Source organism: Diachasma alloeum, unplaced genomic scaffold (assembly GCF_001412515.2).
Source record: "Diachasma alloeum isolate Michigan unplaced genomic scaffold, Dall2.0 Dall_scaffold_00879, whole genome shotgun sequence".
In the NCBI taxonomy this organism is placed as follows: Eukaryota; Metazoa; Arthropoda; class Insecta; order Hymenoptera; family Braconidae; genus Diachasma; species Diachasma alloeum.
Genome location: NW_021681000.1, coordinates 323,380 through 347,435, shown reverse-complemented (window position 1 = coordinate 347,435; position 24,056 = coordinate 323,380). Strand labels below are relative to the sequence as shown.

At 39.5% G+C, this 24,056-nt stretch overlaps 8 non-coding genes across 8 annotated transcripts; 2 read left to right on the top strand and 6 right to left on the bottom strand.

The window, feature by feature from the left end:
* Window positions 1-68: 68 nt before the first annotated feature.
* Window positions 69-141, bottom strand: Trnaf-gaa. Its single transcript has one exon. It is a non-coding gene; the product is annotated as a tRNA-Phe (tRNA).
* A 76-nt stretch (window positions 142-217) lies between these two features.
* Window positions 218-290, bottom strand: Trnaf-gaa. Its single transcript has one exon. It is a non-coding gene; the product is annotated as a tRNA-Phe (tRNA).
* A 76-nt stretch (window positions 291-366) lies between these two features.
* Window positions 367-439, bottom strand: Trnaf-gaa. Its single transcript has one exon. It is a non-coding gene; the product is annotated as a tRNA-Phe (tRNA).
* Window positions 440-515: 76 nt separating this feature from the next.
* On the bottom strand, window positions 516-588 carry Trnaf-gaa. Its single transcript has one exon. It is a non-coding gene; the product is annotated as a tRNA-Phe (tRNA).
* Window positions 589-663: 75 nt separating this feature from the next.
* On the bottom strand, window positions 664-736 carry Trnaf-gaa. The gene has a single exon. It is a non-coding gene; the product is annotated as a tRNA-Phe (tRNA).
* Window positions 737-3,470: 2,734 nt separating this feature from the next.
* On the bottom strand, window positions 3,471-3,564 carry Trnay-gua. Its single transcript has 2 exons — window positions 3,528-3,564; window positions 3,471-3,506 (listed from the first exon to the last, which is right to left on the bottom strand). It is a non-coding gene; the product is annotated as a tRNA-Tyr (tRNA).
* Window positions 3,565-13,025: 9,461 nt separating this feature from the next.
* On the top strand, window positions 13,026-13,120 carry Trnay-gua. Its single transcript has 2 exons — window positions 13,026-13,062; window positions 13,085-13,120. It is a non-coding gene; the product is annotated as a tRNA-Tyr (tRNA).
* Window positions 13,121-13,197: 77 nt separating this feature from the next.
* Trnay-gua lies at window positions 13,198-13,292 on the top strand. Its single transcript has 2 exons — window positions 13,198-13,234; window positions 13,257-13,292. It is a non-coding gene; the product is annotated as a tRNA-Tyr (tRNA).
* The last annotated feature ends 10,764 nt before the right edge of the window (window positions 13,293-24,056 follow it).

Genomic DNA, 24,056 nt, shown 5'->3' with positions numbered 1-24,056 from the left:
ATTTTGCGGGTAACAATACTGAGGTGTTTTTGATAATTCTAAATATGGTAATTTGAAAAAAAATCAATTGCCGAAACCCGGGATTGAACCGGGGACATTTAGATCTTCAGTCTAACGCTCTCCCAGCTGAGCTATTTCGGCAAAGTTGTATTTTGCGGGTAACAATACTGAGGTGTTTTTGATAATTCTAAATATGGTAATTTGAAAAAAAATCAATTGCCGAAACCCGGGATTGAACCGGGGACATTTAGATCTTCAGTCTAACGCTCTCCCAGCTGAGCTATTTCGGCAAAGTTGTATTTTGCGGGTAACAATACTGAGGTGTTTTTGATAATTCTAAATATGGTAATTTGAAAAAAAATCAATTGCCGAAACCCGGGATTGAACCGGGGACATTTAGATCTTCAGTCTAACGCTCTCCCAGCTGAGCTATTTCGGCAAAGTTGTATTTTGCGGGTAACAATACTGAGGTGTTTTTGATAATTCTAAATATGGTAATTTGAAAAAAAATCAATTGCCGAAACCCGGGATTGAACCGGGGACATTTAGATCTTCAGTCTAACGCTCTCCCAGCTGAGCTATTTCGGCGAGGTTAGTATTTCCGGATAACAATACTGAGGTTGCTTTTCATAAGGCTAAATATGGTAATTAAAAAAAATTAATTGCCGAAACCCGGGATTGAACCGGGGACATTTAGATCTTCAGTCTAACGCTCTCCCAACTGAGCTATTTCGGCTATGGAGGGGATGGCAGAAGATATTGGTCAAGTATGAAATAATATTCCATTGATGACCGAAACAGGAAAGCAGCTTGATTTTTCAAAAAAATCAACAATTCTGTGGAAAAATTACAGTAGTTACTATTTGATTGATATCTAATTATCAATTTTCTTTTCTCATTACTTCCCATTAATGTATACCTTTCGGCTTTATACCTTTAAGTACAGACGCTGTTTCCTTCCATTTTTACTTTCCGTAACGTAAATTCATTCGTTTTCATTTTCAATGTTTTTTCCTCTTTCCCAGTCTAGACCATCGTTTTTTCCGAGGTGTTCACTCGTGTTCACCACTCCACTTAGTAAGCATGGTGAGCGCTGCTCAGCTTCCCAAAGCTGAACATGCCCACCAACACGGTGCCTTAGTCTTCCAGGGCTTTGATATCTAATTTTTAATCGGCCGATAAAAAATTAGCGGAAGAATCGTATTACAGGAGAATATGTAAAGGGTGGAGGAAAGAGGTGAGGGCAAAACGACGATTGTATTGCGTCGTTTATTTCAAACTTCCTGCTGGTACCTGGTTGGCTGGGAGCTTTCGCATCCACCCGGGTTTGAAACTGCAATTAAAGTAATTGGCCTCATTGTGCTGTCCGGAGCGAAAGCTAGTGAATGGGCACTGTCAGCCAGCCTCAGCCCGAAACAGAAATGTGCACCTATCCTATGGTCCGCGGAGCAGTGCTTCTCACAACAAACATTCTTCTCTTTTTCTTTCTTTACATTTTTTTTAGAATGAAGAACTCCTTTAGGCACTGCCCTGTCCTGGACGTTCCGTCATTTCGTCCGTGGGAGATATCTCAAAGGACTCGTTATTGGATCTTTCCGCAAGAAGCGTTTTTCAAAACGTCTTGCTATGTAAAGAGTTTTGAAACATGCAGATCAAACAAGAATTGAACGCTCATTCACTCACAACTGACGTAATATGTTATGTGCAAGACAGATGATTCAAATTGGTTGGAACATATCTTGGAGAATGTATTTAGTACGTTACGGCGATGTGAATACGTACCGCTGACATGTTGTTGGGCTATCTTATCTGGAGGTCTACAGTAGGTTCTTCAGAAAGGTATTTGGAACGTAGATCCATTTTTGATATGCACACCAGGAATGTATGGAAACTATAATTTTGCTCATTAGGTGAATACGATTTGACACAAATCTAACGCGGCATGCACCAAGACTTATGAAAGAATTCATTCAGTGTTAATGATGCTTGTTAACTATGAATAGGTAATAGAGTTTGATAGTAGCCATCAATAACTAATGGATCAATTGACAGAAGGAAGCCGAGACAAATGCACTATTTGATGATTGTCAACAAATCATAAGTTGTTGAAGTGCAACTTCCACTCAATCTTGAATAATAATATTCTCTCGTAGAGGAGGTCCATTATTTTCCTACAAATTCCTCTGTAAGACAGCAACAGTTTGGCTCAGCTAGACGTAAAAAATAGCGTTGAAATGGTGCTGGAATGTATCCAACTATTTTACTGATTATAAGGAATTCGAGAATTAATTTAATAACATATTTTTATATCCTCGTTAATATTCATTATGTATGGTTGGTAAAACGCGATGATTTCTTGAGTAAATAAGTTGTACTTCTACCGGTTGTCTTGTTAACATAATTTCCACGCAGTTTTGATAGTCAACGAGTGGAGCGACCGCATTAATAATTGAGTTGTAAGGCCCAATTAAATACAAACGACTACGCTTTCGCGATTAATAATAGCTTGAACTTCATTCCGTGGATATCGTGAAATATTGCCGTGAAGGAAAACAATTAACTGAGAGCATATCAGATTGTCGATTGAAGGAATCCTCTTTCCTGTCTTGTGTGCGATGCATTCTGAAGTGAATACATTCGATAGATATTTTTCTCTAATCTCGGGTCATTCGTAATGGAGTGACCTGTTTCCAAAATCAATTGAACGCGTGTAATGAAAAACCTTTACGTTATGTTGTTCCATTTCGGAAGCGCAAATTATCTTCCTCCTGTGGATATTATAATATAAAACTCTGATATGTGAAAAACGATGAAATTAGAATTTTCATACATCAACCCCACACCTGTGAAGCACTAATTGTCCTGCTGCTGGGATAATGAGGCATAATTATTCGCGAAATTCCACGGGAGTTAATGATCCGTTGGGGCTTGTAGCACGTCTCAGGCAGATGTTGCCGCTGATTCCGGGTGGCCAAATAATGTCAAAGGCATTATGACTTCCCTTTTTTACAACCTCTCAAAAAAAAATTCCGAAGAACGAAGAAAATCGCCATTGATAGGGATCGGTCGCCGAAGGTCTGAAGGATTGAAAGAGTATACTGAGAGACAAATCGATAAATAACAAAAATAATTTCTTGAATGAAGAACATCACAGGGAGAAATTGTCACTTTGTCGCCAAGTGTTCGTCTTCAAGTCATGAACATGTCACAGGATTCTTACCCGGTCTGACTCTTCACGCGGAATTCTTATCGCGAGAATTAGTTTTCTGATATTATGTCGATATTTCTCTCAGCGTAGTCTCCGACTCTCCAATGCTTCCACCAAATGATGAGTCGCAGTATGAAGATAACTCATTTATTCCACACTTAAAACGCAATTTACACCATATCGTTTGCACGCGTAATGAGAATAACATCCATTAAAATTCATAAGTCCTAGGTTATAATGAATAACTGAAAAAAAAAATTATTCCTTCGAGCCGGATTTGAACCAGCGACCTATGGATGCCCACTTTGAATTCAACCAACTACAGTCCACCGCTCTACCAACTGAGCTATCGAAGGTTCATATATGCGGCAAAAAATAAATCGTTCATACGCTCTCTCGCATTCCACCAATCACAGAAGCATGAAATTATCCCTGGAGCAATTAAAAGAGAAAAATTAATAATTACCATAATGAGGCAGTATGCGCAAGAAATCAAATACAGAACTTTAAACGCTCATTGATAATTTTTCAAGTAATTAAAAACGAGATGTAACGTTCCTCACGAATTCCTCCAGCGACACCACAACTCAACGTCAGCGCCAAACTCCATGTACACTTGTTTTGCATGAGAAAAATGATAATGCTGAATTAATTATCACTCATCATTCACTCCATCTCTTGCGCTTCAATGCAAAACCGGAAGTTGTGCCTACCACCGATTATCATGGCTTGTAATTCTTAATTATTTATTCCAAAACCATAAAGGCGACGAAGGAAGCGTGGCGATTTTCTATTGAGGCTATTTTTCTTCGCATTTTGTTTACTCCGTTTGCATAATCTGACGTTGCATTACTGTCAGTAATTAGCTTCTATGCATAATAGAGTGCATTGTGAAATGAATCGGTCTCAATTATTTTCGATGTACAGTGTTGAAGTATATATTCATGGAAGATTAATATTTTTTGTTTATAATTTAGTGGAACAAAATAGTTTAGTTTGAATAGTTTAGTTTTGTATTTTTTGATTTATAGTGTAGTGTGGCAGAGTGAATTCCGATTCTATTTGGATCAGTTACATCCTGACTGAATCCGTATTGGATCCGGTACTCATCAGAAAAATCGAATCCTAGGATTTCGATTCCTAGCATTTTGATCAGGCATGGATCCAAATCAAACAAGTGTTACATTTCTGATCCAAGACTGTTCAAAATCCGACGACAACCGAGAGGAATGCCCAGAGCATAACGTCATTTTCTTAATTCCATTAGAAGTGGGTTCAAAATCCGAAAATTTGGGCTAAACATAACTGAAAAGACGTCGGCGTTACTGATCAGTCTCTTATTCCACCCTAATTAAATTTCCCACCCGTGCAATACATAAATTTCATAATCTACTTGAACTTCCCATTGAACATGAACATTCAGAAGCAAAATGCCCGAATTTCCCGGGCATAATTGACCTGAAATTTCCTACGTTCGTTAATTTTCTGCAATTTCATTGGAAATATCAGTTGAAAAAAAAAATCCGCGAGGGTACAATACCTCTCCTTTACACCGTATACTTCTAATGAGATACTCCTCAAACGTGTAAACATCTCCAACACACGGCTCCCCGATTCCGCACGCTCTTTACTCCTCCAGCCCGGGAATTGAAAAAAAAGTGCATTATATCCCCCTCCATAACGAGGAATTTCGTCACGAGAGGTGTATCACACTTTTTCTCACTCATTATTTGACATTTAAACTGGCTACCGCATTACCCTCAACCGTCCAGAGTACATTTGGAATAATTCATTTTCCACCGGGTGAGTTACGCTCACAGCAGGTACTATGTTTTACAGCACATGAAAGCCGCAAGCCATTCATGCAATTATCAACTCAATCCGAGACACATCGTATGAAGGTTATTAAGGGCACACATTAGCTATACATAGTTGTATGCCGGAAAGTTCGGTCAAACAGTTTCCAAACAGGGGCATCGAAAGGTTCTCAGTTCATATGCGCTCGGTAGTTTATCGTCAAAGTTTCTCTCTGTGGCTGACAGTTTGATCGCTACGGTAATTATATCCCAGTTAATATGCGTTTATGTTTCTGATGGGATAAATAAAGTATGAACATTTTCACTCAATGAGATTGGTTTTTTTCTCTCGTTGAAATCATGTTTCTCAACATGTGAAGAGTTACTTCTCGTGACGTGGGAATTCTTCAGGCGATTGAATAATTGTGAAAGAGAGTGGAGAGTATATATAAAAAAAAGCTTTAGTTTGAGACTTTTGAAAGTGAAACTTTCAGAACTCTCAATGTGAAAATTTTAAGCTGCAAATTAAGATTTTTGAACATTTTATTTTGAGGATAGCCTAATATCTTTTACATTAGGCGATAAAAGTATTATCTGAGGTGAGTCAGACGCATGAGTTAGACAATACTTTTATCGCCATGTGACACACAATATTTTATGTCACAGGTCCCGAAAACCGCGATTCTAACCGAGCGAAGCGATTTATCATGCCTAATGACATAAAAAACATAAACCACCGCGACAATTCTAGAACGTTATCGCCGTAAAATAATAAGAACATTTCTAATGAGTCTCCAGAACATAACGCAATTAAATCGACGGAACAGCAGCAGCAGCTTATTTTAAGACCTCTGAAATTTCAAAATAAGGTATCACTTTATCGTGTGTATTTCATAAAACTGATGCAATATTTTTATACCAATAGTGCCATTTCTCCCGATCACATTAGAATTCACGAGAGTTGACGAGCCATGCAGGTAAATTTGCTATCACACACCGACTATCTCACCAAGCGTTTATGTCGTCTGAAAATGCATTCGTAGTGGGCGTATAACCGGTTATTAAAATAACGATAGGATCAAATGTGACCTAGCGCACTGGTCGGCTATCCCCGGGTGTTTTTCCCTTTCCTTTCGTTTCTCATTTTCTCATATTCATATTTTTTTCGCCTCTTTTAAATCAACTATCGCAATGATACATAGGCCTTTGTGCGTGAAATAATCGGAGGTAACCGGGTGAGAGAGAGACAGAGAGAGAGAGACTGAGGGGGGGGGGCAGCAGAGTGAGGGACAAGAGAGGACTCGCCGGAAGCCACAGAATACCGGGGAATCATCGTTCGTTGCAATTGTTTCTCCCCCTTTTATTTTCACTCTCGTTATTAGATGATCAATTTAGCATTTAATTAAAGTATTTGAATGTTTTTTTTTGCCAAGGGACTCCGATTGCGATTAAATTAAATCGCATTTTGTCGAGGGGAAGTGGAGGGGGCTGGCACCATCATAATTCCCGCCCTTTTTCCCCTCTTCCGGCTGGATTTGCAGGGTTTTTGCGGGGACAAACGGTGGGGAGAGACTTCCGGGGTTGCGCCTTAGTCTGAAGAGTTAAATATTGAAATTTCGGAGGCTCTTTCACTTGACATTTCTCATTATATTCCTCACCCCTCTTCATAACCACAGAAATTGACAGGAACGTCGATCACCCCATACTGACGAAACAAAATATGTGCAGAGGCGCATGCACGTAACTACATACTTCGATCGACTTCGTTTGAACATCCTTTGTGCAAACAGGCAATTTAACGTCAATGGCGAATCCCTACATTCTCATTTTTTTTTTTTGTAAATACTCTCTTTAGTTATTCATTTTTCTCGCTGTGGGGACTGAGTAACTGGATTTATACACGGTTAGACCCCTCTCGCCCTCCCGTTGGTGACACATTCAGTGGCATATCTCTCGGGAATATGAGGAATGCACGCTCGGGTGGTAGGCAGAACAATCCATCAGTGCGATCGCGTATGCACACCTATAATGCTCAGGTATTATCTGGCACTACCGTAAAATATTTCATGCTTTCACAACTAAATTATGAGGGCCTAGCAATGCACGATTTGTTGTAAATGGGGATGTCGAGTGAGCCCCTGAACAAGTTCATACGCTGAGGGAAAAAACCGCTTTTGATGAAGAAGTTTACTTGATGCAAGAAAATGTTTTGTTGTCGATTTTAAAAATCGTGAAATTTCATGATAAATAATGTCGGTCTCAGATCAAGCATAATATATGACTTATATTTAGACCCTCACTGACACCTACTTTTTTATTTTTATATTCTGACCCTGACCGTGTTTATCCTAATATTCTGACCCTCATTTTTTAACCTCCTATTTTTGACCCTTACATTCTGACCCTTATATTACACTTGAGAGGACTCGCTACAACCCGCCCTGATAGAAAAGAATCATCTTCGAATTGAAATACCTATCCCCGAATTGAGTATAAAATATACTTGATTAATATACTTGTTTCAAGTATACTTTATACTCAATTCAGGTATATTTTTTTTCGTATTCTTGTATTCTCCAACAGCACTCCAAAGCCCGAATTTTCTGTAAAAATATCTGCCCCTGCTACTTATACATTATTATTCGAAACAAGTGCAACCTATTTATTCATGAATATGAAGCTTGAGAGGATACACAACGACGAGAAATTTGCATGTCGAATATTCGGAAAAAACTTAATTGCCCAACAGCACGAATGACAAGTAATTCCTCTCTGTGACAGGACAGAAAAATATTCCAAGCGACTCGCTGGAATACTTTTCGCACATCAAAGAGTTTCGGAGGAGTGGTCTCTCCCAGTCCGAAGACCCTTTTTTTTTTATCACGAGTAGACGATGTGTGACCGCGACGATCGTCAGACTCGATAAAAGTGCGTAAAACACGCGACTGCCAGAGTACATGAGGATTTGGGGGGAGTCCGAGAGAAGAGGATCAGGAGGTTTTCATGAGGTGTTGGATGAAACGGGTTTCTATCGGAGCTCCGAGAGCTCCAATTATGTATAATCCCACTTTCCCTCAACCCTCATTGAGTATTCGCTTCCCCGAAATGGAGATTGATTTCATAGAGGAATTCAAAAAAAATGTAAATTGCTTTCTAATAAGATTGACTTTCACTAATACCTCTATAGCATCACTTTCCTTTCCGTGACACCTCGAATGCGGAAACAAAACAAGCGGGAAATTGTTTTTATATTAATATAGTGTAGGTTTCTGCTAATAAATTAGCAATATGCTTTCGAATGGTCCTTTTCAATGAAATTTCTTCTTTAATCAATTGTATATTAGTTTGATATATATCACAAAAAATCCAAAACTTAAATTTGAACGATTACAATGCTTCCAGTCGGAAGGAAAAGGGCAACTTCTCTGATTCGATCACGCGAATAATCTTCAAGGACAAGATAAAGACGAGGTAGAATTAAGCGAAATGAAATAAACATGAATGTAATTTCTGTAAATCATTAATCAGATAATGTAAATTTATTTTCATCCATAATTGCAATTTTTCAGTCAATCTGTCAGGGGGGGAGGGGGGTGGGGGGGGGAAATGTTGTACATGTGGGGACAGTAATTTTCACGGAAGAACGGAAACGACTTGACAAAAAAAGCCGGCAAAAATGCGTGTGTGCGCGCGCACAGACGGTGCAGACGTGCGGCAGGTGGCGCTGAACGACGTGGCAAACGCTTGTATCCCCTTTTCTGCTGGTATATCTCGCCTTCAACCCGGAACGTCTTCGCGATTTCCAGTTGAAGTTCGTTGAAATTAAAAAATATATATATAAACCATACAACCGATACAATACAGTGGGTAAGATTAAATTTATCGTTTACTCGATCGGACGTGTTTCCGTTAATGAGGAAAAAACACTTCCGTTGAAGCGAATGTACACTAATGGGATGCAGTCTTTGAGCGTGAAGCCAGGAGTATCGGTATCTTAATGAAAATTTTATCCCTGCACTTTGACAATCAGCTCATTATGCATCGATTTGAAGGATCTCGGTGTCGTAAATTGGTGTGGCGGTTAATAGGCGTCGGTTAATCGGCTCGATCACACACGGGCTCCTTTATCCGCTCTTCTGTCACCATCGACAGCGCTCTTGTGTTGGCTAAATCGGTCGATTGAACGTGGCAAACGAGCCACTCACGGGAAGCAAGATCGATCGATCAAACCTGGGGCATCAAACACCTGGCGCTAATGTTCAATTTCGAAACTGTAGTTTAGGTAAAGATGATTGGGGTTATTACGGAAGAATTCATGCAAGTGATTCTCTTCCATTGTTGGGTGAAGAATTTACATAACTAATGGAGGATGGGTGACGTGGAGTTCAATTTTAATTTTTTTCTCAATTTTGAGTTGACCATTAAATTGAGTTGAACAATGAATTATACATGATAGAAGGAAATGATGTGCAAAATAACCATTCGTACAAAATGTAATTCAATGAAAAAAATTCTGTTTGTAGGATATTTTACGATTCATTCAGCAAAAAAAAAAATACATCAACGGATGCAAAAATTCATACCGAAAATTGAGTTCGCTCCGCGATTACTTGACTTGTTCGGCAATTATCCTCCAACTTTTTTCTCAGTGAAGCAACTCACGTCTCGAAAATTAACCAGAATCCAATATCCCACAGTGCAAAAGAGAACACAAATTCACCGATAAAATACAAAAAGCAATGTAATTCTCTCATCTGAATAACACTCGCTCTCCCATTATGAATGAATTACTTCAATTTACGTTTATTCTGACATTCACCTCGGTTCCAATCGACCGTATCGTATTTCCAATTTGATTTTTCACCCCCTCTGAGACAAATAATTACGAGCGTATGTGTGAAAGAGGCATTCTTTAAAAGTGACGACGTTTTTACGAGCGGCACAGATTGTAATTCAAATATTTATTCGCGGGCGGCATCGTGTTTGGTGCTCAACGACCTTAAATCCAATCCAGGGGCCGTGACAGAGAGAGAGAGAGAGAGAAGGAGAGAAGAGACTAGAAATATGTGACCACACGCTGGGTCAGACCCGTACGTCATCCCCGGGGTGCGAAAGTGATCGTGCTGCGAGGAAGCTCCTCTCTCAATTTTTTCATCCACCATAATTTTATTTCAACAATTAAAAGGAAAACGCGCCTTATATGGGGAAAATCAAGCGCGTGCCTCAGATTTTTTTTACGTCTCCTCGGACTGTTCGACGTTAAAAGAGACGTGAAGACTCGGGGGAGGGAGAAAAAAAGCAAAATGCAGACAGTAAAAAAAAATTGTAAATACCGTGTTACGGGCTGCGAATCGCTTTAGCAATTAAGTTGGCCACCAACTTGCGTTTGAACAATTTTTTTTTCCACCACAACTCAACGCTGGCACGTCCGCTTTGCCATTTGCGTTGCTTATGTTACCGCGGTATTTCCACCTAAATAAAAGCCACATCAGAGGCATTTTACTCGAGAAAAGATACGGAAAGGCACATACGATGAATAAAGGAGACCGGGGTGGCCGCACCTGCGTATAAGGCACTTTTTGCCACGGCTCGAGGCAAGTTCACCTCATTATTTCCTGTTAAATTGCGCTGTAATTATCGCTTATGTCGTAGTGTATGTAGTTTATGGTATTTGATTCAATTTTTCGATGGAATAATTATGTTTAGTCAATTCTTTATTCCATTTTTTGATTGCGAATGAAAACTTTCGAAAAATAAGGAAATAATTTTCTGAATTCATTGAATGGTGGCTTCAAAAAATCTTTGGATGTCTCTTCGACCGAGTTTAAAGATGAAGGCTGGAAACGCTGTTTTGATTTTTAGAATAATTTTATAAAATTTTCTAAAACAGCATCATTTTTTCATTCGATTTATAAACGAAAATAATTTCGGAAATTATTTTCATAACATTCAAATTTTGTTGATTTTCCATCTTTTCTGATTTGAAAAAGTTATTGTGAAAATTTATGTTATTTTTTTGGTCGTTCATTTTGTTTACGACGTGTTCACACATTTAAATTCTCAATTCACCTCTGTCCACGGTTATATCTCTCTCTTTTCAAACATAACAATTACCATGCCTGGGGTGCATATCGGACACCGTCGTAAAGCACTGGGCAGTTATTCCAAGGGGCAATAACAATTAGGATCGTATGTGGCGAAGGGATCATCGGTGTATATTCACCTCCATTCCTTATTCTTTTTCTTTCATTATATATTGATATGGTATGTAGCATCAGAAATACCGGACAATCCACCTCGTAATGGACGATGGAAATAAGTTACGAGTGCAAAAACCAAAATGCCATTTGATGTCATACGATACCACCTGTCGTCCCTCGAGAAGCGTTGATGCTGTCAGTCATGTCTCAAAATGTTGCTTTGTCGTTTCAATTAATGTTACCAGCAGGCATCGCATTGGTAAAAAAACACGGTGTGGGGGACATTAATACCATAAAGCGCAAAAATGAAGGGGCCGATCATCTCCGGTGTCATTAAGGCTTACACGAGCATTTAAACGATTAAATATTGAGCAGTAAATGTGAAAAAATGCAATTACGAAAGGAGTATCGAGTGAAAAATTTAATGCATCCCCGGTTTTTCGCAATTTTCGATAATTACACAGCAATTAATTATGGCAAAGCGAAATATATTTGTATGATACATTTGTTTTACACCTCGCGGCCAACGGCTCAATTAATACAGACAATTTATAAATGTCAAGTAGGACAAGCAATAACTCGATATCGCCACGGTGTTCCCTCGAAGAATGACGAGGATGATTAATCGAGTTGGGGAGAGGGTACGAAAAAGGGTTTTGGGCTACCCAAAGAGAGAGGTCAGTCGCCAGAAACTCATAAAGCCGGTATTCATGAAAGGAATAGAGTCGAAGGCAAATCAAAATAAACGAGCTGTGTGGAGATGAAGAAAACGAATGGTGAGAGTAAAAAAAAAAAAAGAGAGAGAGAGAGAGAGAGAGAGAGAGAGAGGGGCATGTGCTGGGTCGTTTGGCTTTTCAGTGGGACGCGGGGCCCACGATCGTGTATGATACATCTGCCGTTTTTGTGGGATGGGGTGTCTGTTGCACTGTGTGTACCTTTGAACACCGATGAGACGTATGTGTCTTGTGATGACTGGATCCTTGTGTATATGCCTGTCGCTCGATGCTACGGGCCCTTCAGGTAATTACAAGGTACACATTTGATGTCCAATATTGATTATGATCAGGCCATGCGTCCTCCTCTTTTCCTCTGGAGTTGCAGTAATACATAAATTATAAACAGAAGGAAATGAGACGATTCTAGGTTGAATTGTGCAGCAGTTTGGTCGGAATTGGAGGTCTCGGGTGTAGACGTGCAACGAGTGTAAATCATTTGTTGATGCTATGGTGGTGGTGGTGAAGTTGGATGTGTCCATTGGATAGTCATTCGGGGGGACAATTCCTCCTGTAATGGACATTAATCCCCGGTTACGCGGGCATTTAATGGCTCGTTAGTTCGGCCAACGATAGGCAGAGTGCCGTCGCATCTGCCCGCGGAGGATAAAAAAAATGAGTGGATGCCGCGGGTGTTTATTAATATCGCTTTTGCCAGGTTGATACCTGAGGTTTTGACGTGGAGCTGGAGTCGTACAGTGAGATGTTGGAGAGTGCGGGCACGTGTCCGTCGCGAGCGATGGTGCTTTGGCGGCGGATCTTATTCACCATCGTAAATTTCTCATCTTTATACCTGGGTAACAGGTGTATAGTCTGTCACGATGGTATGGATTGGGATTGCATAATTCAATGGCAATAATTGAATGTTTTTAGTGCTTTTATTCAGTTCATCAGTCTTGAGTACGATGTCGATGGTGATTGGATGGAGATAATGGGTCTCTGATTAGATGCACCTGAAGAGTGGGGATCAGTTCAAGTCGCCAGCTTGACACGCTTTTCGGGCGAGCGGTGACCACAGGAGATCAAAATTTCGAACTACTTTCAACAGCCTTCGATAGCTCAGTTGGTAGAGCGGTGGACTGTAGTTGGAAGTGATTGTCAAGAGACATCCATAGGTCGCTGGTTCAAATCCGGCTCGAAGGAATGATTTTTTGAATTTTTTTCAATTATTGATTTCATTTGAAAGTTAAAAGTATTGGGGCAGGATCAGACGTCAACAGCCTTCGATAGCTCAGTTGGTAGAGCGGTGGACTGTAGTTGGAGGTGATTGTCAAGAGACATCCATAGGTCGCTGGTTCAAATCCGGCTCGAAGGATTCTTTTTTTTGCTATTCTTGAACTAGAGCTCTTCAGCCATTACTATTCATCTGATCACACTTTTATCATTGTTTCCATCATCATCAACCTACTACTTTCATTATGACTACTCTCTTGTATAAATCACGACTACGTACGTCGCCTACTGCAAGTCAACGATGCTTCAAATTATCAAGGACCAGAGGTCACAATTTCGCACGAGTCGCCTATCTCGTTACGAATGGATAACGGACCGATTGCCAGGCAGTTCACGAGATCTCCAATTCAACCCGCGTCCGTTTATGACCCCCACGGTAATATCGACAGGTCGCCCCGGTGACGTAGACAATCATCATAAAGAAAAATGATATACGACTCGTTTCAACTCAGACATCACCTCATATCTGAAGGTTTCTACCGTGAGACTCGTGGTATTCCACTTCCGATCAATTACAGTCTCCCAACAAAAAATAAATTCAGATTTATCTACAATCCAGAATGTGTGATGGTGATAATCGCGTCAGCATATGCAACAGAGATGGAAAAAAAACTGGCAGACGAGACAGAGGGAAAAAATAAAGCGGAGGACTTTATATGACCATATACGTGCGTTCATTTGCGCACAATCTTCGGTCGTAAATCCATCGCTAAATAACGCGTTTGGCGTTAGGGTGGGCTGGGGTCTCTCGCGCTACCCCCGTTTTTTTTTTTCTTGCACAGAGGTGGGGGTAATCAAGCCGCTCATTAAGTGAGACGTTGCGGCTGGTTTATGCGACTTCAAAAGTTATTGTCGGTGCGTGCGTCCAGGACCACGCCCGTTCCCTTGGCATAATGAAACTCAAATGCGGTAGCCTCCGCTACGTGTGTTAGCAACTTTTCATTTCTCTATTTTTATCCAGTCTGTATGAATTTAATGTGTACGAAGGGATGGGTATGAAGATGAGGTGCGTTTGCAGAGGGGGCATTAAGGACTCCCTTGAGCAATGTTAGGTGTTCGATGTTTTCGCTTATCACGATTATTGGCAGCCCTCATATCTACTGATTTCGATTAATCGATTGTGGAACGAATGCATGAAATACGTGCCAATGTCTTCATTTGCTGGTTTTAATATTGATCGCATGGGAATTTTCCGTTTGCAGAGGAGAAAAAAATTATATACACGGAAATCATAGCTCAAACATTGGAAAATGTTGCAGCGATGTTGGGTACACAATCCTTGAGCCACATTTACGGAGTGTAAACGAAGTTGGCTCGAGGCTATGTAAATTTCTGAAAAACAGAAGCTCATGTCGGAGTTAACTTTCAGCTTGAGGCCCTTTTTTTGATTCTAATCGAAGAGTCAATAATCATTTGTCTGGACGATGATGTCCGTCGGCAATTGCAGCTCTCGTTATTTTTACTCTTTGCCAGGGCTCGAATGGGCATTTGCATATGTGGTATCTCTGATCGGGATGGTGTATACAACGTGGCATTTTGTTCCACTGATGAGCTTTGAACAAGGTAAAATTAGGCTTCCATTTTTAAATTGTGAGAAATGGAAACGTAAATATGGTGGATAATCAACTCATTCGGTTATTTTTGAAGAACTTGGGAGGGGCTTGGAGGTGTCACGTCCTTGGCGTTACTCATATCTCACCTCTTTCTATAAATTTATTACACCGTCCGGTTCATATCTCAGATGAGAATAGTGTGCAAGGGTGAGGGCGGTAACGCCATAAAACTCAACTGGGTGGAACTTCCGTCATGGCTGAACACGCGGGTGTTGGGGAATAAGAAGAAGGTGATTATTATACACTTTGGCTACTGTTCTGGTTTCACAATGGAGTCCGCTGGAAACAATGCGTCATTTGCAGCATCAGCTAACGCTGCAGCAGCAAAGGATATCACTTCCGACAGATTTTTGTGGTATTTCTTCAAAGTGGAAAGATGCAATTCATCTTTGTAATGCATGCATTCACAACAAGAGACCCAAAATTTTTGTTATTCTGCTTTTGCTACAGCTTCGGTAATTACTATCGGGAAATCATGATGCATCACGTGAAGAATGTGATTTCCTGAGCAAAGATATGTCAGTGCTTGCAGCGATAGTTATGATGCGAAGGAATTTACTTCGTTCTGGTCATCTTTTTCTATAAACGAAGACATTGGGATTTCAGGACAATGACAACATTCAGGAATATGAATATCATCAAATCAAAATTTGATCAATATTGGTTTATGAAATCTAGTATTGATGAGTCCAAGAACCTGTTCGAAATGCTAGAAGCTGCTCTGTTATCCTCAGCACCTAACCAAATCCTAATTTGTGACGTCTAATCATGAAATTTTTACCAATTGGATCTATACTTGAAGGAAGATCAAGCAACCTACACTGAATTTCCACTCGGAATGTTGCTCCAGAAAAGAAAGCTGCAATTAGTCCTAACAATGTATACATTTTCAACAAAAGCCACAAATTTTTGATATCCCGCTGTCGACCCAACTCCTGAAATTACTGCCAACAAATCATCAAGTACCACGTAAAGAATATAATTTCCTGAGCAAAGATACAATGCTTACATCGATATTTGTGATGGTTCTTGGTCACAAATTCGGTGCTCCTGAGTGTGGACATACATGTGTGACAATAACCGCACTGAAGTCTCAGATGGTTCTCACCCCCTTGTGCAAACGTTGCACGCAAGAATGAGACGAATATTTTCGTCCATGTCTTTGCCTGTATAATTTACCCAACGGGTTCTGGGTGTTTTCTGGCCGGGCCTAATTGCCAAAAGTGCGACACACTGGCGTGCAGATACTCATAAATTCAATACGTGCATTACTTATTTTTTCGGCAAAACATACACACACGATATGTAATGAAGAATATTAAGTGGAATGTGGAGGTGACTTCCCGGAAAGGGAGACATTATAATTTCACTTTTGCCAGTAGTAAAAGCCAATGATAGGGTTTGGTACTCATAAGTGTTATCGAATTGTTAGTGGGCCTTGTCAGGCGTATTTCCAAACACCTGGATATTGGGAAGTGCGAAATATGGATAAATAACGTAAGTTTTTTTTTTACACTGATAGAACCAAATGTTCATTCGTTAATAGTTAACGAATGTACATTTGAGGAGCCTTGTTTGACTTGACTTTCGCCATTCAAGTGAGCCATTCGTTAACTATTAACGAATATTCATTTGGTCATATTCAACTCTACCATTCGTTAATAGTTAACGAATCTCGTTTGAAATAAATGAGTCATTCTATCAGTGTACGGCCTTTCGAATTCTCGTTTCGCGTCTCATTTCGGTACTCTAGCCAACCTTCTGCATGCGGCTGTGGAGCCTACACTGTACCGCATTCGCACTCCTATAGAACACAGGAGTAGCATGGGAAACCACAGGAAATCCATGCCGGTACAGGCGGTTACTCTATTAGCAACCTCCCGCTCGCCGGAGCCTTCCGTTGAAAAATTCGGTTCCACGGGGAATCGAACTCGCAACCTTTCGCACACTAGACTTGCGTCTAGCCCACTCGGCCACCGGCGTCGGTAAATAACGTGAGCAATGATGTAAACGACGCAATAAACAAACGAAATTTTAATGAAAATTTCCGCGTAGCATTGAACGTGTTTTATTACCGAGGGAGTGAGGGTGCCGATGACTTTATTAATTCACGTAAGTACATTACATTTGGTTAATGGCTGCTAAATTTCATTGCAGAACGGATTCATACGTTATCGGTGGTCTCGCTGATCCGGATATAATGACGATCGTATGTAAGATCGGTATCGGGCAATCGGTGTGTATGCGAGAGTATACACAACATTCAGCTTCTCATCCTAAGTGAAGCGGCGCGTGTGCAGCTGGCACGTTGATTTATACTTGGATGCCAGGTGACGGCGTGTGCCATTTACCTCATCCTTTCTGCTATAAAATGTCTTTGAACTCTTTCGCAATTTTATGCGATACAATAGCCAAATTTTTTTTCTAATGTCAGCGATTTTTTTTTAAAGTAGCGGGATGCCCTTTCGTTAGGCCCTTCTTGGTGACATTCGATATTCCTATTTTTGCGAAATTGACTCATTGCACTTATTAAAACTGCCTCACTTTCTCCATTCGGTGGAAATATTCTCCATGTTTTTTTTTAGAAATGAATTGTCTGTGAATTGATATATTCACACGGGAAAAAATTTTTGATAAAAATTATCCTATCTTTCTTTAAAAGTGTATCATGAGTCATCGTTTCCTCATTTTTGTCCCGAAATTTAGTATAAAATTAATATATGATGATCAAGTTTTATTTTACGTTAGAGAAATTTTATCCTGATGCACAATAAATTTTACGCTACCAGCACGGTAATTTTTATTTTTATCAGGATGAAATTTCTCTAACGTATAATAAAATTTGCTGCAGGGATAATTTTTATCAAAAATTTCTCTCCGTGCAGCGATGCGAAATTGGCGATTTGAGGACTTGAATTCAATTATGGAATTGAACTAACTCAATTTCGTATTCAAAATGGGTTGATGTCGTTGAGGGGAAAGTAGACACTGAATAACTTCTTTAATATTTATCGCGTGCTTTTCAACATCATCAATCCGCTGAAAAATATGTGACTCGCCCGGGGGCAAGGGACGTGCCTTCCGAACGCAGGATTTGAAGACAGAGTAGTAGCTCAAGTCAGTTGAGACAATCACGACGTGTGTCAAGCAATGAACGGCGAGTGTGGAATTATGCAAACTCGGGAGGAGGCAATCGTGGACCATCTGAAGACGGGTCATGACAGGGGTTAAGAGGTTCGTGGCGCCTAATAAATTGCTACGTGCATTTTAACAGCGGAAACTCCACTTAATGCGAGTGTCCTCAGGCAGCAGAATGTTTAGATTTACATACTACACTCGGGGAAGATGATAATTAATCGTGACATTGACAGCGTAAAAATTTAGCATCTGATATTCAATCAATCGTAGTAATATTTTACTCTCGTAGATAAAAAATTGAATTCTTTTAAATTGAATATTTGCTGAGCGAGGGTAATAAGCCTAATTATCTACTCAATAAAACAGCTCCAATCAGCGTGTGGTACCCGGTAGAACAAGATTAGTACCACGTTTCGCGATAATTACACCAGGAAATATTGTACCCGGCGCATCTCGCGGTCTCAGATAGCACATGGGATCTGGAGGTCCGCTTTTATCGTGTACTCGGCGCATTTCAGCTGCTGGAGTACACGAAAAAATTATTCTCGCGAAGAGTACCTTCTTTCGTGAACTAATTTTCACTAATTGAAGTGATTTGACGATCTTTCTGCTTGTGTAAACGATTGGACGAAATTCAGTCAACGATTCTAGAAAATTAGTTCTGAAATTTCGAGGAAAAAATGTTGGATTTTTTAACAACGACACATTTACGTGAAAGTTTCATAAATGAGAGTCCAAATGACAGGGAATATTTTGAAAATTCAGGGAATTATCTTTCTAATTTTCAATTAATTGAAAATTCAATTCAATGTGATGTTCAATTTTCACAAGGAATTTCAGAATTCTAGATATCACTGAAATATTCATTTTTTCAAACAATTTCATATCTTTTACACACTATAGTTTCAACCATCTTCAATCATGAAATTCGTCAATCAAACTGCGTGAGAAATATTTGAAAAAATCATGAATATTCAGCGTCATTCAAATTACATTTTTCACAGAATTATTATTTTTTTTAAACATATGTTGTTTATGAATAAATAATTGAAAGAAATAATTGAATAATAAATTGAATTCAAATTCACAAAATTAAGATTTCCAATTAGTGATGCTGCAATCCTTGTCAAATCTTGTAGGACTAGGATTTTTCTCTTGTTCACTAATTCAAATGCCTCATTGCTTAAATAAAAAAAATCCAACAGAAAAGCCAATGAATCATCAAAGCAAGGCATGTCGTCAAATTCCATTTTTCGTATTATATAATTCTACAAAAATTGAAAAAGAAAACTCTATGAATTCGCTATTACGTCAACAATCAGACTAAAAAAAAATCATCGTCTTCGCGATGAAGCCCTAATTTTCGTCGAATTCAAATGACCGAAAGAGAGACCACAGCCAAGATCTTCAGCTAGACAGCGTAAGATTGAGCGAATTTACAAAATTCGTCGTAAAGGTCTTTTGTCGGTTATTGCGAAAGACGGCTAATGCGGCGTCTCGTATCATGTCGCATATAACGAAGGACGCAAGAGTACACTTGTCTATACTTGATATATGGCTCTCGTCTTTTGTGCAATTCCGCCTCGTTACAATACGACGAGGTATAAAGAAGCCGGCCCCACTCTCGTTTCCATTTTGAATTGTCTTTGGACATCATACAAAGACTCCCACGGTGAATAATATAAGCATGAGGCCCCCGGCTTTTTTCGTATTACGGCAAAATACAGCGGTCGTTCTGCAAAATGCCTGCTGTGGAAAGAGAATTCAAACGTTCAAACTTTAATATTTTTGTATTATTACAGGCTCAACCGTTTCTTTTCTCATTATTGTCGAGTAGTCGGGGTAGTATTAGAGTTGTACATAATGGCGAATGGATTGTGCAACAAATTGAATAAAAATGAGGCTTGGAAATGATGGAAAATCAGTGGAGACTTTTTTTTTTCAGGAAAAAATGCAACTCCTGCGGTCAATGCGAAATTCCTGCTAAAGTAATCTTGACATTCTTGGTAATGGCGTCTACCATCGTAACCACCAAGATTTCTCGTTCCTTTTTTCAGCGAAATAAAGGAGCACAGTTTGCCTTCTTGGAAACATATTAGCCTGTGACTTTTGCATCAGTCGAGGGGGTGAGTGTGTTCGAGGTCTCATTCCGGTGTTTGTGACTTGAAATTACGGTTTTAGGGGGAATTTAAGGAGTTCGGGACGCGCGCGTGCTTTGGATTTTTGTTTTCCGGTAATTGGGACGGTTTTTTTTTGGGATACCCGGGAGGGGCCGGACGTTTAATTAAGGAAAAAGTGGGAGTTGTTGAAAAACGGATCACACGTGGGGTTTTGCTTAATTTTTGACAGAGCGTATTTTCGAGGATGGGCGACGGGAATCGAGTTTTCTGTTCTCGGGTTGTGGCTCCTGACATTTTTTCTGCGGATTCTGAGGATGAAGACACGAACCCTTTGAGGTCTCGGGGAGCCTGTGTTTATGAATTTTGTTAGTAACAGGTTTCAGAAATTAAATGAGGGATTTAGGGATATAAATTTCAATTTCAAATGAGCATCCGGTATTTTTTGACCGATTTATCATGTGTCGAATCAGTAATTTTCCGACTGATTCTCTTAGATTTGTTTGTTAGAAAAAAATCGAGAGTTTCGGAAATTTTATCTAAATCATGAAATTTCCATTTAAATGCGAAATAAATTCCGGAATAATCGCGAAAGTCGTCTAATGATTAATGATTTAACTACCAACATGAAGATCCAAAATCATTACAATAACGAGACACAATGAAATGTAAAAGAAGGCGATGCCGTGCCCGGGCAGAATCAATCACCCAACCTCGAGAGGCGTTCTTGCGCCCGCTGTAACGCGTGTACAAAATTAATTTACGTTGTGCGGAAACAGGCGTACCAGTAGGCCACTCGTTTTTTTTTCCGACAACGCGTAAAAGATACGTGGACGACATTACCACTGGCGATATGACCGCCTAATGCGGGTGGGCTGCTCCTCGACATTAGTAACAGTCACTGCAGCACGTTGCATGAAAACCCCGCATTACTTTTCGTCACCTCCCGAGTTTAATCAACTTAGCAGCATTCCCAACATTCATCCAATTTTTCTTTTCCAATCTCCTTTTTGTCCTCGAAATTAATGTTTCATCAGCATTATTCGTGATTTTGCTAATTGCCGGCTGAATCCGAATGAATCACAACAGCCAGATTGAAAAGAAATGGAATAGAAAAATAACTGATGGAAAAAATTATCGTTATTGAGATGTTTCTTCCCTAGAAGAAGTATTATTTCAAATGAATAAGATCTTACGGTGAAAATCAATTATTTCTTTTATTGTTGATAAAATAAATTTTTGTGTTGAAGTTGGTTAATTTACTTCAAGAGCTATCATACTTAACATGGATAAAAATCTCTCATTTCTGGATTCGCGTGTGGGACTCCTTTATTGAATTCTGTGGGATTCGAGGAATTCACACTTAATCTTTTTTCTTTCTACATTCTGAAATTCAGGAGCGAAGGGATAGAACGGTGTGAGTCGACTCTGGCAATTGCGCTCACATTTCGCCCCGGAATTACGGAAAAGATACGTAATTTTTATTGACTATTTTTCTCCGTGTGCGAACCCATTTTCTATGCTCTCATATCCAAATAATTTCCCGTAGACCATGTCTCATTGTCTTTCGTGCATTAAATTCAACAAGTTTTCGAGCCCACTCGCAACAGCCGTAACTTATTTATCGGGCAAAGCGTTTATCCTCCTCTCTCTCTCTCTCTCTCTCTCTCTCTCTCTCTCTCTCTCTCTCTCTCTCTCTCTCGCGTGTACACCCTGGCAAATGGGATATATACGAAAACAGCTGAACATTCATCCTGCCCTCGTCTTCCGTGCATCCCTGATTCAATAAAAATGGAGTAGCTGAGGGAAAAGAAGAAAAGAAAGAGTTATTCAAAATTTACATCGCCTGTTGAATTAAGCTCCACCTTCTCATGCCCAACTCACTCACCTAGCTGATTCCTATCAATGGTAAAAAGACTCCTGAATATTGTAATGCTTATAATTACCTAATTGTCGAACTGGCTATACTCGTACGCGTATTTTGATGATGGCGTGCATTTTCCTCGTGACTGCGTATGTAATTCGAATTATTCCTCCTCGTGCTCACAAGTCAGTCATGCCATCGGGCTACAATATTTGCGCATTTGAGAGAACATTCTTTTTCCACAGGTTCAAATTGCATATGAGAGGATAGAGTGGGAGACACGCCCGCACTAGTCGATGTGCAGTGGCGTTTTTATAGCCCAATTACAATTGTTTTTTTTTTCACGAGGCACTATCTTCCGGATCCATTGGGCATTGGGCGGATTATCGAGCCAATGGATCTGGAGTTGTATGGTTACGGTATTAACGTGTCGTGCTCGCAGGGTGGTATTTATTAATGGTCAATAATATGCGGATGGGCTGCGGGGGGTGGTAACATGGTCGAGGGAATTTAATTGCGTAATTTTCGTTCGTCTGTTTTTTATTTTTGTTTTTTTATGGTCGCATCACGTTTTTATATTGAAAATTCCATTCACATTTTTCATTGAGAATTCCACATTTTAGGAAACAATCAATTGAAACTGAATTTGAGGCAATTATTCCGTGGAAATCAGGAAAGTTCAGGTAAATGTATTCTGGAATTTTCAATTAGTTGACGATCCGGTCAAATTTGTACTGAAAAGTCTGTTATTATTCAATATAAGAGTAAATTAGAGAGTTTTGAATTAACAATTTGGAAGTTCATTGACTTTTCTGGGAAATTTGAAATTGCATGATTTTTTCCACCTACAATGCTAGAATTTTTTTTATTTTTTGAAGCCTCCGCAATTTCCTACATATTTTAACTTTTTAAAAATCTTTGATTTTTACAATTACTTTGATACGATTTTCTCAAAAGAATTCTTATGGCAACTAGAACTCAATAGCAAGTAAATATATTCATCGTCCTTAACATTTATTCGGAATTGACATTTAAAATTGTCAATTTTGAATTGACAATTTATTCGGAATTGACATGTTTAATTGTCAATTAACATTTAAAATTGTCAATTCCGCAGATCAATTAATTTCGCCAATCCCAAAAACTGTCATTCAAATCCTCGCCATACCATTTCACCCCCCGTTCCCTCCCTAATCCTGATTAATGGTCCGATAACAGTCACGTGACAGTGGTGACAATAAGGGGTGAAAATTTCCTTCAATATCGATTTCAGGTAAAGTGCACGTCTCAGCGCCGGAAAAAAAATGTAGTCTTCAACTGAGTACATTATATTTTATATCCGAATCAAGTATGTGCCAAAACCTGATTCAACAATAAAATATACTTGATTCAAGGTACCCAGGCGGTCCATATTCATCTCCAAATATTACAATTACTTTGAATTATGAGATGTTTATGCTACATACGACCTGGAATAAACACCCCTCATTTTACAATTTTTTCAAAATTGAGATATTTTCGGTAAATTAATTTGGAAATAATAAACGAAAAAAAAATTAATTTTGAATAATCCTAGTTGTTTATAATTGTCAATGGGTGTTTATTCAAGGTCATATCTAGGATACTTATCCCGTGCTTCAACATAATTCTAATATTTGGAGATGAACTTGGGAAATCCTCTGGGCATGACTGCCCCGGAGAAATTCGCCCCTAAAAAATAAATTCTTCTCTCAAGAAATGATTCCTTGGGTTTTCCCAAAGAAACCACTGAGAAGTATATTTTTTATGTCATAGGTGCCCAGAATCCGCGATTCTACCGAGCGAAGCGAGAAAATAGTATACGAAACTCGTGCGTAATGGTGTTTTTTGACTCGTGGGATTGTAAAACGAGCCGAAGGCGAGCCTTCGGCTCGTTTTACAACTTCCCACGAGCCAAAAAACCCATTACGCACTTGTTGCGTAATATACTATTCTCAGTGTATTATTTTCAAAATCTAGCATCTCGGAGGGCCAAGTATTTTCCTTCTCCACTTCCTTTTTTTTGCTCTTTTATTCCGCAAAAGTAGGCGGGGGAAGAGTGCATGCTCATTTGCGACAGTGCGCTTCTCCAACTG